At 39.1% G+C, this 14,964-nt stretch overlaps 1 long non-coding RNA gene across 1 annotated transcript; it reads left to right on the top strand.

Moving 5' to 3' along the window:
- The first annotated feature begins 3,482 nt into the window (after nt 1–3,482).
- On the top strand, nt 3,483–9,583 carry LOC144617134 (uncharacterized). Its single transcript, XR_013557209.1, has 4 exons — nt 3,483–3,749; nt 4,519–4,551; nt 7,043–7,155; nt 8,868–9,583. It is a non-coding gene; the product is annotated as an uncharacterized LOC144617134 (long non-coding RNA).
- The last annotated feature ends 5,381 nt before the right edge of the window (nt 9,584–14,964 follow it).

The raw sequence follows: 14,964 nt of genomic DNA, 5'->3' as shown, positions 1-14,964 counted from the left end.
AGAATGTGCATGTACACATATACACATACATATTTGCACTTTCTTAATATAAAAGTAAAATGTGTCCTTTAATAGATTGACATACATAAAAACAATATACAGGAGAAAATTTAAATCTGAAACTTAACCACCCATATACAGCCATTGTCAAACTATCTTTAAAATACTAAAAATTTGATTCTCATACAAATCTAAAGTAAGCACATGTCAAAGACTTCTCTAACTCATTAATGAGGGAAGCAACAGGGTGATAAACTGAATGGAAGTGAATTTGAGAGGTTGAGGGTACAGACACTGAAAGAACAGTGACAGAAAATTGCTGGTTTAGATGAAGAACTGGTTGATATCTTACAGAGAATACAACTGTAAGCTTTGAGAGCAAAACTGATTTGATTTGCTGCTGGAAAAAATCCTATTATCATGTTACCTCACAGAGTCTAGGTTTTGCTATTTCAATAGTAAATAATAACTTAAAGGAATGTCCTAAAAGGGAATCAGATAATCAATGGGTGTGTCTGCTAGACTGTTACCATATGACATGGAAAAGATATACAGTCATTTTTTTTTTTTTTTGCCTTTTTTCCAAGTTTTGGACAGTTTTTCTTAATACGCAATTGTTATTTTAATAAATTTCCTTTCATTCTTAAGATTTTTCGAGTGCATATAAAAAAATAAAACACATATTTATACAAAGTGAGGGTTAGCTTGTATATATAATCATATATATTTCTTCTTTCACTTAATAATGTATCAAACATTTTTCATGTCACTAAATATTTTTCAAAAACAAAATTTTGTAATGATTTTTTTCTCTGCTCAAATTTATGTGCCATCATTTCTTTAATACCCCATTGTTGAGAACATATAATATTTTAGTTAATATTTTAGTACATAAATCTTTATATACATTTCCAATTGATTCATGGAGTTTCTTTCTCAGTACTTGAGAAATAGCCTTTAGAAAGATTGTTTAATTTACACTCTCAGCAACTGGATATGATTACACTCATTCCATCACACCCTTACCAGCATTGGGTATTATGTACTTCTAAACTTTGACAGTTTAGAGAAAATGATATCTTATTTTGATTAGCATTAATTTATTAGTGCAGGTATACCTTTTTTTAGATGTTTATTGGCCCTCTATAGCTCTGTTATATTTTTATGCCAATGAAATTTCATAAAAATGATCACTAAAGATAGGCTTAAAGAACAAGAATACAACAAAGAGAAGCTGGAAGCCTGAGGGCAATGTAGGGGAAAGGATATTGCAGCTGACCCCTGTGGCTGGAAGCAGGACTTATGGCTGTATGTGTGCATATGACATATGGTCACTTGCACGTGACCCTCAGAAGCCCAGGCTAAACCACACTGTATACGCACTACCAGGGAAGGGAAGATAGAGCATTGGTCAGATTTGTTTCCCAGATCAAAGAGCCTGGGTCTCCCACTGGCATCAGCTAATCTGCTGTAGCTGGGCTGGTTGTAGGTCCATGTAGGTTTACCGGATGGCTGAAAAGAACCTGTTATTTGGAGAACTGCCTGGTGCTCATCCCCAGGATCACTGAAAGACATTGGCAAGGAGTATTCACTGTGTAACTCTAGTTACACAGAATCACAAAATTTAAGAACTGACATTTCTGTAAGATCTTTTTTTTTAATGTTTATTATTTCTTTTTTGAGAGAGAGAGAGAGACAGAGTTACAGCTGCCAAAGAGCAGAGAGGGAGGGAGACACAGAATCTAAAGCAGGCTCCAGGCTCCAACTTGTCAGCACAGAACCCGATGTGGGGCTCGAACCCACAAACTGTGAGATCATGCAGGAATCAAACCCACAAACCATGAGATCATGACCTGAGCCGAAGTCGGACGCTTAACCAACTGAGCCACCCAGGTGCCTTCTTTAAGATCTTCTGTTCCATTATTACAGGTTGTCCCATTTGCCTGAATGGGACTTTATCCTCACTTGCAAATTCAGAGTCCCAGGTCAATAGAAAATTTTCTTCTCTTAGTTTATAAGTTCAAAATAGACTTTTTTTTTTTTTTTTTAGCTGAAAAGCATGGATCTAAGCTTACACCTTTGTTCTATAGAATGAGCTTAAAACAAACAAAAACCCCAGCCCAAAATTACCTATAGCAGAGCTGGGACTAGAATTCATGTCTCCCAGTTTCCCATCTGACCCTCATTTGATCAGCACTGCCTCCCTGCCTGAGGTAGACATTACCCAGTCTGGCTACACATTTCCCAAAGTTTTAAGATAATAGTAACCAGAGCACATGGACTCCAACCAGCCAATCTTGGAAAATTTTAAAAGTGGTCTCTCACTAACATTGGTTTTATAAAACATACATGTTTTCTCAGAAAACAGTTTCCTGTATGCTAGCTATCACAGAATCAGTCTTCATTCATGGTCCAGCCCCTTTCCTGCCTCCTCTTCTTTACACCTACCCTCCTTAGCTTTACATATATTGACAATGAGGAAGAAGAAAAATCCAGTTCAAGCTAAATAGACTCACTTGGAAAGTCCTGCATCACATAGGGAAAGATCTACACTTTTCTTACCAGATGTTTCTATCTCATAAACCAGTTGGGGTCAAGTTGCTTTATTTTTTAAACATAGTGTGTAGATGCCCAGTGACATCCCCAAGACCCAGTTGGACATTTCATGATGCATCAGTCATGTGTTAAACATGGCATGGGAAAGGCTGTATTTTGTAATGACATGCCTGCCTTGACGAGAGAACTTTTCCTGGCCGTGGTAACCAGCACCAGACCACATGCTGAAATCATGTTAATAAATTAAGGGCAGTGTTGGAAAGCCATTAATACCTAGCAGGCACTTAAAGGCCTAGTTATCTATTAACAATCTTCTCAACTTAATACACTGAAGTATTTCACAAAAAAAGCAACCCCAACATTTAGCTTAGTAAAAGAAAATTAAAAAAAAAATTTTTACATTTATTCATTTTTGAGAGAGACAGAGCACAAGTGGGGGAGGGGCAGAGAGTGAGGGAGACACAGAATCCAAAGCAGGCTCCAGGCTCCGAGCTGTCAGCACAGAACCTGACTCGGGGCTCAAATCCACAAACTGCGAGATCATGACCTGAGCCGAAGTTGGACACTTAACCGACTGAGCCACCCAGGTGCCCCAGTAAAAGAAAATTTAAAAAGAAGAAATAAAACTGGGTTTGGGAATGGATAAAAATGCAATCCCCTTCCAGGATAGAAAGCTGATATCTGAAGCACCAGCTGTTTTTATCTCAGAACATAAAGGGTGAAAACAACTTCCTCAGCTCATGAGATCCCAAAGAGCTATAATTCTCTCTCCTGTTTTTCTGAATGTCCAGCTTCCAAAGAGCCTGAGTTCCTAAAAGTGCCACTGATTGAGTATCGGTTTAGGAAACCTCAGGGATACGCCTCCAGTAGAGGGTGAGAATAACAAATGCTGTCCTGACGATGCTTTTTCTTGTCATCCCTTGTATCCATCAAAGCCAATGGTTTCCACTTCCCTTTATGGACTTGCCTGGTGGTGCTTCTGTGAGTTAGGGTCGGTTCTTGGGATTCCACATAGAAGGGGGCCACATCATGCCGTGTAACACTTGGCACCTTTAGAATTTTTTTCCTTCTCAGTCCCATTGATGCCCCTGAGGCCCTGGCATTGCCTGGTCCATGTGAAAACTGCTCAGGATGTTCCCCGTGACAGTGGCGGCAAAGAAGAAAGACTATACAGTCCTTCGGCACAGGACGAGGTAGGATGATGATAGTGTCTGAGATTCTCACAGCATTGTAATAATACTGGCAGCTGCTGTTCCCTAGTACTATTTTCCAGGGGCCTTTATACACATGACCACATGTAGTCCTCCTAACAACCTTAGATTATTTATTTGTACTAAGCAGCTAATTTCAGAAAAAATTTAAGGCAGCTAAGAACCCTCTTAAGTTGATACAGATGTCTCCATTTTAAGATGAAGACACTAAGACTTAGAGAGTTCTAGTAAATTGCCAGAGGCCATATAGTTAGTTGTGACAGAGCCAATATTCAAACCCAGCCCCAGGGTCTCTCCCACAAGTAACCCCACACACATCATCCGGGGGCATGTTGTCCCTGGCCCAGGAGACCTTGCTGGTGTACATTTTTGTTACTTTCTGGCATGTTACTTGGCCTATTTTTTTTCTGCAGGTGATTTGTGCGGAGTCAGAATGTCTGTATTGTGGCTGCTGATTCATATGCTTATGCCAGGCAGGTCACAAACAAAGGGAAGATTGTGTACCAAGATGTGGACCCTGTGATTATGGGCATTCAGCCAGAATTCAATCAGTCTTTGGTCATTTAACTGTGATTCTTTCCAGAAAGTTCCAAAGCATATTGTTACCGCAGCACTTGTGAAACCTCTTTATCTTGTGTGGCATTTCCCAGCTGCTGCAGAGATATAACACAGACCAGAAAGCATATTTTCTCCTAAAAATTTCATTCTGCCTTTCTTTCTCTTACTGCTACCTGGAAATGTGTCCTCTCAGCCCACAACAGATCCATAACTGTGCCTGCTGCCCGTAAGTATTCCTGGAATGTTTCTGATTTTCCTAAAGGGAAACCACTAAGGAATGCCCCAGATTCCAAATTTGACATTCAAACCTTGGAAAGTTCAAATCCTTGTCCTTTAACATTTTTAAATTTGAACTTTATTTCTCTCAGCTCCTGTCCCATATTCCACCTACCCTAGTCTCTGCCTCTGTTAAGTTTTCTCTCACTCCATATAGAGAACCAGCTTACTCACCACTGAATGTGAGAACTGTCCCCTTTTTTTCTGGGCTCTTCTGTACTTTTCGCCAGGTTCCAAGGTGAAGCTGCAATCATTCCTTTTGTGCATTCCTGATAGAGCCTCTAAAGAGGGAAATAGTCATAGGCCAATGTTTGTATTACATTGGCCAGGGTAGGAACCCTGCTAGACATCCTTGGCCCCTTTACCTAAGAACAGAAACTGAAGATTTGTTTACAAATGAATACCACAGAATCACATCTCACTTGGTGTCAGCTTTCAAGTGAAAATCAAAAATGATCAAAATTAACCATAACATCGTAACATACTGCACCACTATGCCAAGATAAACCAAGATAAAAAGGATTAAATTTTAAATATCAGAGACAAAATCCAAAGAGTAAAAGAGGAAATCATGGGAGAATTCCTTGACAGTATTTCTAACTATGATGCATACTCTAAATTCCATAAAAGAAAAGATTAATAAATTCAATTGCATACAATAACACACTTCTGCATAAAGAAAAATATAAACAAAGTTCAAAGACAAGCACCAATTGGAAAAATATTTTCAAACCACAACACAGACAAGATAATTTCCTAAATATTTAATGTTTTCCCAGAAATCATGAAGAAAAAGCCAATACAGGGCTGCCTGTGTGGCTCAGTCAGTTAAGCGTCAAATTTTGGCTCAGGTCATGATCTCACAAGTTTGAGATCAAGAGTCCAAGCCCTGAGTTGGTCTCTGTGCTGACAGCTTAGAGCCTGGAGCCTGCTTCAGATTCTGTGTCTCCCTCTCTCTCTGTCCCTCCCCTGCTCATGCTCCATCTCTCTCTCTCTCTTTCAAAAATAAATAAACATTAAAAAAATTTTAAAAAGAAAAAGAGCCAATACAAAAGTGGACAAAGGATGCAAGCAGACAGATCACAGGAAGAAAATATAAATGGCCCTTTTATATATGAAGAGATGCTAGGTTTTACTACAAACAGAAGAAATTCAAATTAAAAGCTACAATGAAATGAATACCATTTTAACCTATCAGATTGGCAAAAATAGTTTGATAACATATCCAGTTGCAAGCTACGGGAAAAAAACAGGTAGTCTCTTACTTTGCTGATGGAAATGTAGACTGGAACAATCTAAGGAAGGAAATTTAGCAATATTTATTAAAATTCCAAATGCTTATGCCCCTTGACCCAGCAGCCCCATTGTGGGAATTTATCCTGCAGCATAGCTTGAACACATTCAAAATAATATACTTTCAAGGCTGTTAATTGCAGCATTGTTTGTAATAGCATATAATATTAGAAATAATTCATGTCCATCCATCTATAGAGTGAAATTTTGTGTAGTTGTATATATTTAAAAAAAGGAATGAAGACATTCTCTATATGTAGATATAGAAAGATCTCCAACTTGTACTGGTAAGTGAAAGGAAAATGCAAAAAAATGTTTGTACAAAGGAGGGTCACAGAAATATTCATATTTGATTATATTTGCATATAAAAACTCTGGAAGAACACACAACCTAACAATGGCAGTCACCTTTGATAGTGGTAGGTAGAAACTAGATGGAGGGACAGAGATAGAAGCAAGATTCTTTATCAAATACATTTTTTTGTTTCCTTTTTAAATCATTTGAATGTGTTTTCTACTTTTTAAAAATAAAAATTTTTGAAAACATTGAAAAATACCTTAAATTGTCCATAAAGTACAGAACACAAAGTTTCATACATATGATCCTATTCCATAATGTTTATGCAGACTAAGGTTTGAGAACAACTTGACTAAAATAAGGAACAAAGTTTAAGTTGCTATGGAGATGTTAAGTATTGAAATAATTCTCCTTTAACATGCCTGCCAAACTCCTGGCTGGGAGTGGGTGAGAATTCTAAAAAGCACCTGCTTGCCTGGAGGGATTAGACTAATCTAATACTAAGCCTCCAGAACAAACCTGTTTGTTGTGAGAATTAAAGGAAATGAAGGAGTTCCCATTTCAATGCAGGTTGAAGTTTATGGGTAAGTTAAATATGCAGATGATGGGACTCCATGATATGGTGGTGATATTTTCTAAACTGTGCCAGGCCAGGGTACATGATCTGAAAAGTGTAGCCGTACCCATTGAGACACTAGGAGGTCCTGTCTAACATCTGTTCTGTCCTAGGGAATTCTAGGAGTGATGGTTAACATCATGTATGGTTTTCAGAGTGAGGGATGTGAAGGTGACCAAAGTCAGAAATCTTGAATTACACTACATTGGTAATGCCTTTTATTTATCTCCCAAGATGCAGTACAACACAAATAACTCATTGGGCCTACAAAAAAAGAAAAAAAAAAAAAAACTGAGAAGAAAGAAACATTGAGAATGCATTCCAATCCACTGATCAAATCATTGAAGGTGAATTAAGTACTTTTTCATCATGAGAGTTTTTAATATACTGATATAATTTTAATCAATAATGCTGATTCTATAGAACTTGGGTGCAATCAACTCATCTTAACTCTTCTCGTGGAAATTAGTAAAGGGATGGACCATCCAGAACCTCAGACTCTGAGAGGAGGGGGAGGTTTTATGAAGGACCTTGATTCCTTGGCCAAAAATGGTTCCATAGACTATGGAACACATTTGAGATTTTGAATGGGAGGATGATGGGATCAAAACATCCCTTTCCTGAATCTGACAATGCATTTGGAGCCAAGAGGGAAGAGAGTGTCCATGGTAAACAAGTTGAAGTTCATTATAGTATGCCAAGTGAGAGATAATGGCTGGTGCACTGGAGTGAAGAGAAGAATATAGGGACAAACCACTGATTAGGTGCGAAGAACAAAGGAGGATCAAAGAAAATCTTGAAATCAGAGATTGGTTGACTGGGGCAAAGGTGGTATCATTAATGGTGTGGGAGACATCATGATCTGTTTGGAAGTAAGTGGAAGATGAGAGTTCAAAGGGCTGGCAGGGCATTCAAGGGGCATTGTCCACAGGCAGCTAGAAGGGAATTCTGGTGCTTTGAGAGATGCTGAAGCTGGAGTTGTGGGTTTGGGAGAAGCCATGGTAGTGAATTAAGTCACCAAAGAAGAGAATACTATCTGAAAATCTAGTTTTAAAGTACTTTTAAATAAGAAGACAAGTACTTTAAGATGAAAATCTGAAGTAAAGGAAGTAGGGAGAAAAGGAATTGGTACTATGATTGAGTAATGAAAATTATAGCCACCAAACACATGACAGAAGCAGGAGGGAGAACAGAAAGAGTCAGGAGAGATGGCCTGAAGATAGAATCTTTAGCAGCACCTTCAGTTGGAGTTATTATTAATTCCCAAACTTCTGTCACCTAGAGAACTAAAACTTATGAACCTAGTAATTTCAGGATGCCAATCCTGGACATTCAGGGGTGTGAATTCAAGAGCTGCCCATATATATTTTTTGATACCAGGTAGATTTAAATTTTATATTGATGGCAGGGGTGGGGGAGCCGAATCACTAAATGCATCACCAAGTCTTTGCAATTGCCCTGATACTTTTCTGCACCATCTCCAGCTTCTGGAACACAAACTTTATTTTCTAATACCTATGATTAATTATATATTTCTGAAGTTTTTACTTCCTACTTGGGTGAAATTTATTTTTTTTTATATAATTTTTATCCTCCACTCCTTCTCCCTTCCCCCCAACTTCCCCTCACATACAACCGTATATTCTTCATAGCTGAGGTCCCTATGGGTTTTAGGGATGCCTCTTTCAGTGGGTGCTGAATTGAGGTTGGGGGTTTAATCTTTTTAGTAACTAAGTGAACAGTGTGCAACTGGCTGGGTGTCAGTGCTGAAATACAAGTCTCATTGTGCTGTGTGACGTCATCTCTGCCCCCAGGCAGTTTCACTGTGGGAGACTTTCTAATTACCCGTAACTCCTCAAGTTCTTGTGTATAATAATAGCTGCCTGCGAAAACTTTGCCAAATTATAATGAGACTTTGAAATCAAGAAGGGAAACCCAATGTTATCCCCATGAACTGGAATATTTATGTTTAGTAAAATGCGCTAGCATTCTGTTTAGAATATATTTAAATTAAGGATCTCTAAAAACAAGAGCCTCATTTGCTTGCTGTGTTTAACAGGGAAAGTGCACTTTGGAGGACAGGAACATTTTTACATGGAAACTCAAAGTGAAAGTGAAGTGGCAAAGGCAGAGGATTGAAACATGGACCTATATGTGTCATGCCAGGATGCAGCATTTACACAGGTGGGTTTCCTTTCCAGTCATGATTTTGGGGTCATAGTTGATACATTTCTAAATGCAGTGTTGTCATTTTCTTGATTTATAGCTGTAGAACCCAGGTATAAGAGATAACGCGTAATGGACGTTGAAAATCAGGATAGAGGCAAAGCCCAGCCCCAAATTGTACCAGTCTCCTCTAGTCCCCCGAACAGTACTCCTCCCCTTCTTCTCAGATGATGGCTGCCTCCTTCATCTCCATCATCATCATCACCATCATCACCATCATCATCACCATCATCACCATCATCGAGGCCCATTTCCCTTCCTCACCCCCACCACATGCACAGTCTCAGGGAGTAAGGGATCCTCCCGCTTTTGGGGGGCCAACCCTTACACCAGCACCTTTGGTTCCACTCACTGTCCACAATTACCCCTTCTATATTCTTTAACTTGCATCCCTACTGCCTTGTTCTGGTCAGTCCATAAACTCAAGTCTGTCCTATCCTTACAGGTGACCTTCTCTTGATCCTGCTTCCTCTTTTAGCTATTGCTTCTGTCTCCTTCCTTTCTGAGACAAACTTTTATACCAATTGCCTACCTTTTCTACTTCCTTGCTTCCCATTTATGCCTCAACATACTGCTTCTGCCAAGGCCACCAGTGGCTTAATAGTTCTCCAATCAAAGAGACACTTTTCTGTCCTTTCTACCTTCTGCACTAATGCCATCTACATTGCAGGCCATTTGATCCTTGCAAATGGATATCTCTCTGATATCTCCTTATGTCTCTTTGCTCTTTCTTTGATTCCTCTCTGGGCTCCTCCATTTCTACCTGGTCCTATTATTCTTTTGGGATCCCAGATCTCTTTGAGAGTTTAGAAGTATGGACCTTTCTCCCAGAGAAATAGGACATAAGCAGCACTACCAGCTACAACAAACAACCCCCAAATCTTCACGGATTAGCACAATCGTGGTTGATTTCTTGATTGGACAAAGTCTGATGTGGATGTTCTCCTAGGCACGTCTCCTCCAAGTGTGACTCAGGGATCCACCTCCTTTTATGTGACTCCACCATCTTGGCTTCTTCAGCTTCCAGCTGCACAGATGGGGAGGTCAGGGCAAATGAAAGATACATATGATCCTTCCCCCATTCCATTGGTCAGAACTTGGTAACACAATGTCACTTAGAAGCAGGAGAAGCTAAGAAATGTGGTTAGCTACATGCTGAGAAAGGAACAGAATTGGATATTGGTGAATACTGGGGGTCTCCCAGACTCCTTGAACCCTAAATTAAGAATCTGATAAGATGCTGATAGAAATGTATGAAAACTCATACTACAGCAGGAAAAAAAGCTACAGAGGAGTTTGACAAGCAGAGTTATTGGAAGAAGAAAGGAATGGCCATTATCCCTATGAAATGCTCAGTTAGATATCCAAAGACATTTTATTATCAGGTAATTTTCAGAAATGCTTCTAAGTCTGAAAACAATTTGTTAAGGCCTTATAATAAAAGATCTTTTGGTACTAATTTTTAGAAAACTATTGATCAATTCCCAAGGTTTTGGTACTGGTTTGTCAGATTTGTTTCTATTTGCTATAGTGGCTACAGTGCTATTGGTTAATGAACAATTACTAACAACAAGAGAGATCTGCAAGGAAAACTGATACTAAAACCACCAAAATTCTAATGTACAGATAATTTTGAAGACTACCTTAAGTCACAGTCCCACTTAATATCTGTTGTCATGGCTCTTTGTAACCCTTAAGTATTACTTCTGGAAGGCTTATATAACCTACAATACCTGCTTTGCACCACCTGCTCTTGGTTTTTACCTGGTTGCAGTCACACAATGGTAAAACTGTTGCTTTCCCTTTAGGGCTCCTCATTACAAGCTATAGGCTAACTCATCTCTCTGCATAGCACAAGGCATAAATGTCTGGATGGATGGATGGATGGATGGATGGATGGATGGATGGATGGACGGATGAACAGATGGATAGATGATGGATGGGTGAATAGATTATTACATAAATGAGAAGGTGAAACAACTTTTGTGGGTATTAGGTCTTCCTTTCTAATGTCTTTGAAATTGTTTTACTAGTTCTAGAAAAATAAGATCCATGTTACGGTCTTTCCTATAAAGGCATAGTGGAATCATTGGAAAATTACAGAGAAGATACCAACATTCCTGCTAGAGATTTGTGTCATTGAAATCAAGCAGGGGTGCCTGGAAAGCACAATCAAGTTAAGTGTCTGGCTCTTGATTTCCTCAGGTCATCATCTCACAGTTCGTGAGTTTGAGCCCCAAGAGCTTGCTTGGGATTCTCTCTCTCTCTCATTCTCTCTCTCTAAAAATAGATAGATAGATAGATAGATAGATAGATAGATAGATAGATACGAAATCAGTCAAGAAATCAAGCAAACACAGATTCCTGAAAGACAATGTTAATGAGTGGAATTTTAGAACAACTTTTAACTGAGTTTTGTGGGATTGCACTAGTTATTGGGGAAGAAAGTTGAAAATATATAAACACTGCTACATGGAATATTCACAGACTCCTTGCCAAAGAGATGAGACTCCACAAGATACCTCTCTTGCTTCTAGCAACCACTTTCCCACAGATGACCCTGGGAAAGGAAACAACTCCAGTATTTTAAATTGCCCTAAACTGGGTCATGTGTATACTTCAGCAATTTCATTTACTACTAGATGATTTGGAAACATAATCCATACTTTGTAAACATAGATTTCTTTGAAAAGTTTAATTAACCACACCCAAAATTGTGATTGTAACCATTAAGTTTAGGAAAAACCATGGCTAGCTTAGTTTTTTTCCCCCATATTTATTTACATGTCCAGTGTTGCCTGTCATCTTCCCTCTAGTTACACCTGTCTCTCAGTACTTTTGTATCTGCCCCTCACAAAATTTACCTGACTAGGATCTACTTGCTCAAGACATTCTCCCTTCTGCACTTGAGAGATACTAACCTGAAATTATAAACTAATGAATTGCACCCATCTGGTAAAATCTGTATTTTAATGAGAGATTTCTAGAATGGTGCCTAAATCTCCATGTTTCCCCAGATTAGGAAACTGTGACAACACTCAGAGCCCCCATCTAACACATGCTTGGACAATGGGATGCCAAACATCCAAGCATCCTTTATATATACTGACCACATAGACTACATAGAAAGAAAGATACCTTCTTTCAAAGAAAAGTTGTTAAAATGTGTATTTTAGTGGCCAATGTTTTTTTCTTTTTTTTTAAGTTTATTTATTTTGAAAGAAAAAAAAGTGTGAGCCGGGGAGGGGCAGAGGGAGAAAAAGAGAGAGAGACAGAGAATCCTAAAGAGGCTCTGTGCTCTCAGCGCAGAGCATGACGTGGGGCTCAATCCCACAAACTGTGAGATCATGACCTGAGCCAAAGTCAAGAGTCAGAAGCTCAGTGCTCAACCAACTGAGCCCCCCAGGAACCCTGGCCAGTGTTTTTTTCTGAATGAAAATAGCTTCATTGCTTTTCTTGTATAAGTAATATGCTTATTGTTATTGTAAAAATGTTCAATGATATATTAATATCCTTTTCTACACTTCTTAATATATATGTATATGTCTGTATAACTTTACATATTAGAGTTCATTTTGCACATGCTGTATGTAGTCATAGGCACATTTTAAAAAGTTTTGTCCTTTTTTGTTTTGCTTTGTTTTGGTAGTATAAGGGAATATTACCTCTCCCCATACACACACACCTGCAGGTAACCAGTGTTAATAGTCTGGCATACATCCTTCCATTTCTCTCTCCGTGTTTGTATAATCACAAGTAAACATTCATCTACATAAATGGAGTTATGGCATACATTATCTTAATGTCTTTATATGAGAATAATCCCTCATCCACTAGTTCCTACCATTCTTCCTCACCCAGTGATTAAGTAAATTGAAACAAACTTAGTATCAAACTGAGTGGAAAAGTAGTTGGAAGGGAACTGTAATGGGTGGGGGTAGGGCTGCTGTGGTAAGGCCTCTCTGCCTCCCTTGGAATCCATGTAATACATTCCCTCTCAAGTCACCTCTGTTACCTGCTCTTGTTATCTGCTCTCCATCAAAAAAGATGAAACCTAGAGCCAGTCCACTCTGCATACCTTTACCTGACACCTGCAGTGAGACTGATGATGTGATGAAGGCAATGGGCTGCAGCAGGGGGTTTGCTACGGGAGGTCTGAGTTTGCGCCCTGGTTCTGTGTGTTTAATGGCTGTGTGACCCTGACAGGTCTCCAGTTCTTATCTCAGTTTCCTCATCTGCAAAATGAGAATACTATAGTAAATCTCACAGGATTGTCAGGAGGATTAAATGAGATAAAACATGTGAAAGCATTACTAAGTGTGTTAGATAGTGTGGGAAATAGAAAGGAAGTGTAAATATTACCCATGTTGATGAGATTAACACAAAGGGAATTGTTTCAGTCCTGGAGCAGCTGACTGCTGAAGGGTAGGACCATATATCCTCATGACCAAGGTCAGTAACTCCCCTGGATAAGAAATGTGTGCCCACGCACACACTGCATCAGCTTTGTCCCATTGGTGGGGTGCCACCCTCCCATCCATGAAAAACTGGATCTCATGGGAGCAGTGCAGATTCAAAATACTACCTGTCAGAAGTGAGGTCCCTTTTATGGTTACCTTTCAGGAAAGCCCTTTCCAGGCCCCTATACTCAAGGGCATTCCTATAGGCAAACAATGACTACCATGACTTAAAGGCTCAAGCAAAAAAGCAGAGTAGTTCTGGTGAGGATATGGCTGAATGTGTACCATTCTAATTACAAAAAGAACTATAAACATTCTACTATATGTATCCTTGGACCTATTGCTTTCACAGCTAAGAGTTAATAGCTTCATTGAGATATAATTCACATACCATAAAATTCACCCTTTTATTTTTTTTAATGTTTATTTATTTATTTATTTATTTTGAGAGAGGGGGAGAGCATGTGTGTGGGCCAGGGAGGGGCAGATAGAGAGGGAGAGAGAGAACCCCAAACAGGCTCTGCACTGACAGTGCAGAGCCCAACACAGGGATCCATCCCACAAACCATGGGATGATGACCTGAGCTGAAATCAAGCGTCAGACACTTAACTGACTGAGCCACCCAGGTGCCCCAAAATTCACCCATTTAATAAAGCCTACAATTCAGTAGTTTATAGTATATTCATAGAGTGTGCAACCATCACCACAGTCTAATTTTAAAACACTTTTATCACCCCAAAAAGAAACCCTGAGTCGACTGTCACTGTTAGGAATATAGGACATATTCACATATTTGCAAAAAATTTTTGCCAAGATGTATATGCAAAGATGTTCATTGCAGGGAGATATTCATACAAGAGTTCAAGAAAAAAAAACCCAACAACAAAGTAAGCCTTATTTGGGACTTCTTAAATTATGGTGCATCTATATATAATGAACTACTAATCAGATAATAAAACAAATGACATAGACCTATGTATGTTTGATGAGGGAGCTTAAGGCAGGCTGACACCCCTCAAACCACCGCCCCCACTCAGGTGGGATATGTGTGACATTTCTCAGGCACTCCTGGCTGCCCAAGAACAAAGGAAAGGGAAAAACAAATGGTTAACTGATAGAAATCACAGTCCTGAAGGACAGGAGTCTCCATCAGTTTATAAATGTCTTAGTAAATTACAAGAAAAAGGCAATCTTATCAACAGCCTTATCTCAGTTTCCTGGAGCCCCAACATTACCCTTCCCACCATAGTGATGTGGGGAACAAAGGCAAGAAGGAAATGGTAGGTAAAATTGAATTTCCTTATAACCTGCAGCCCATTGACAAATACTTGCTATAGGCAGAGTAAAACCTTCCTCCAGGAACTCCTTATTGTCTAAATGTTAATGCCTTACTGGAAGGAAAAACAACCTTAGCTTGACAATAGCTAGGCCTTCTGTATCTGGTGAGTCTTCTTTAGCATATGAAAGTC

Source organism: Panthera onca, chromosome C1 (genome assembly GCF_046562875.1).
Source record: "Panthera onca isolate mPanOnc1 chromosome C1, mPanOnc1 haplotype 2, whole genome shotgun sequence".
In the NCBI taxonomy this organism is placed as follows: domain Eukaryota; kingdom Metazoa; phylum Chordata; class Mammalia; order Carnivora; family Felidae; genus Panthera; species Panthera onca.
The sequence above is the reverse complement of the archived record's forward strand: the minus strand, read 5'-3'. Positions and strand labels throughout refer to the sequence as shown.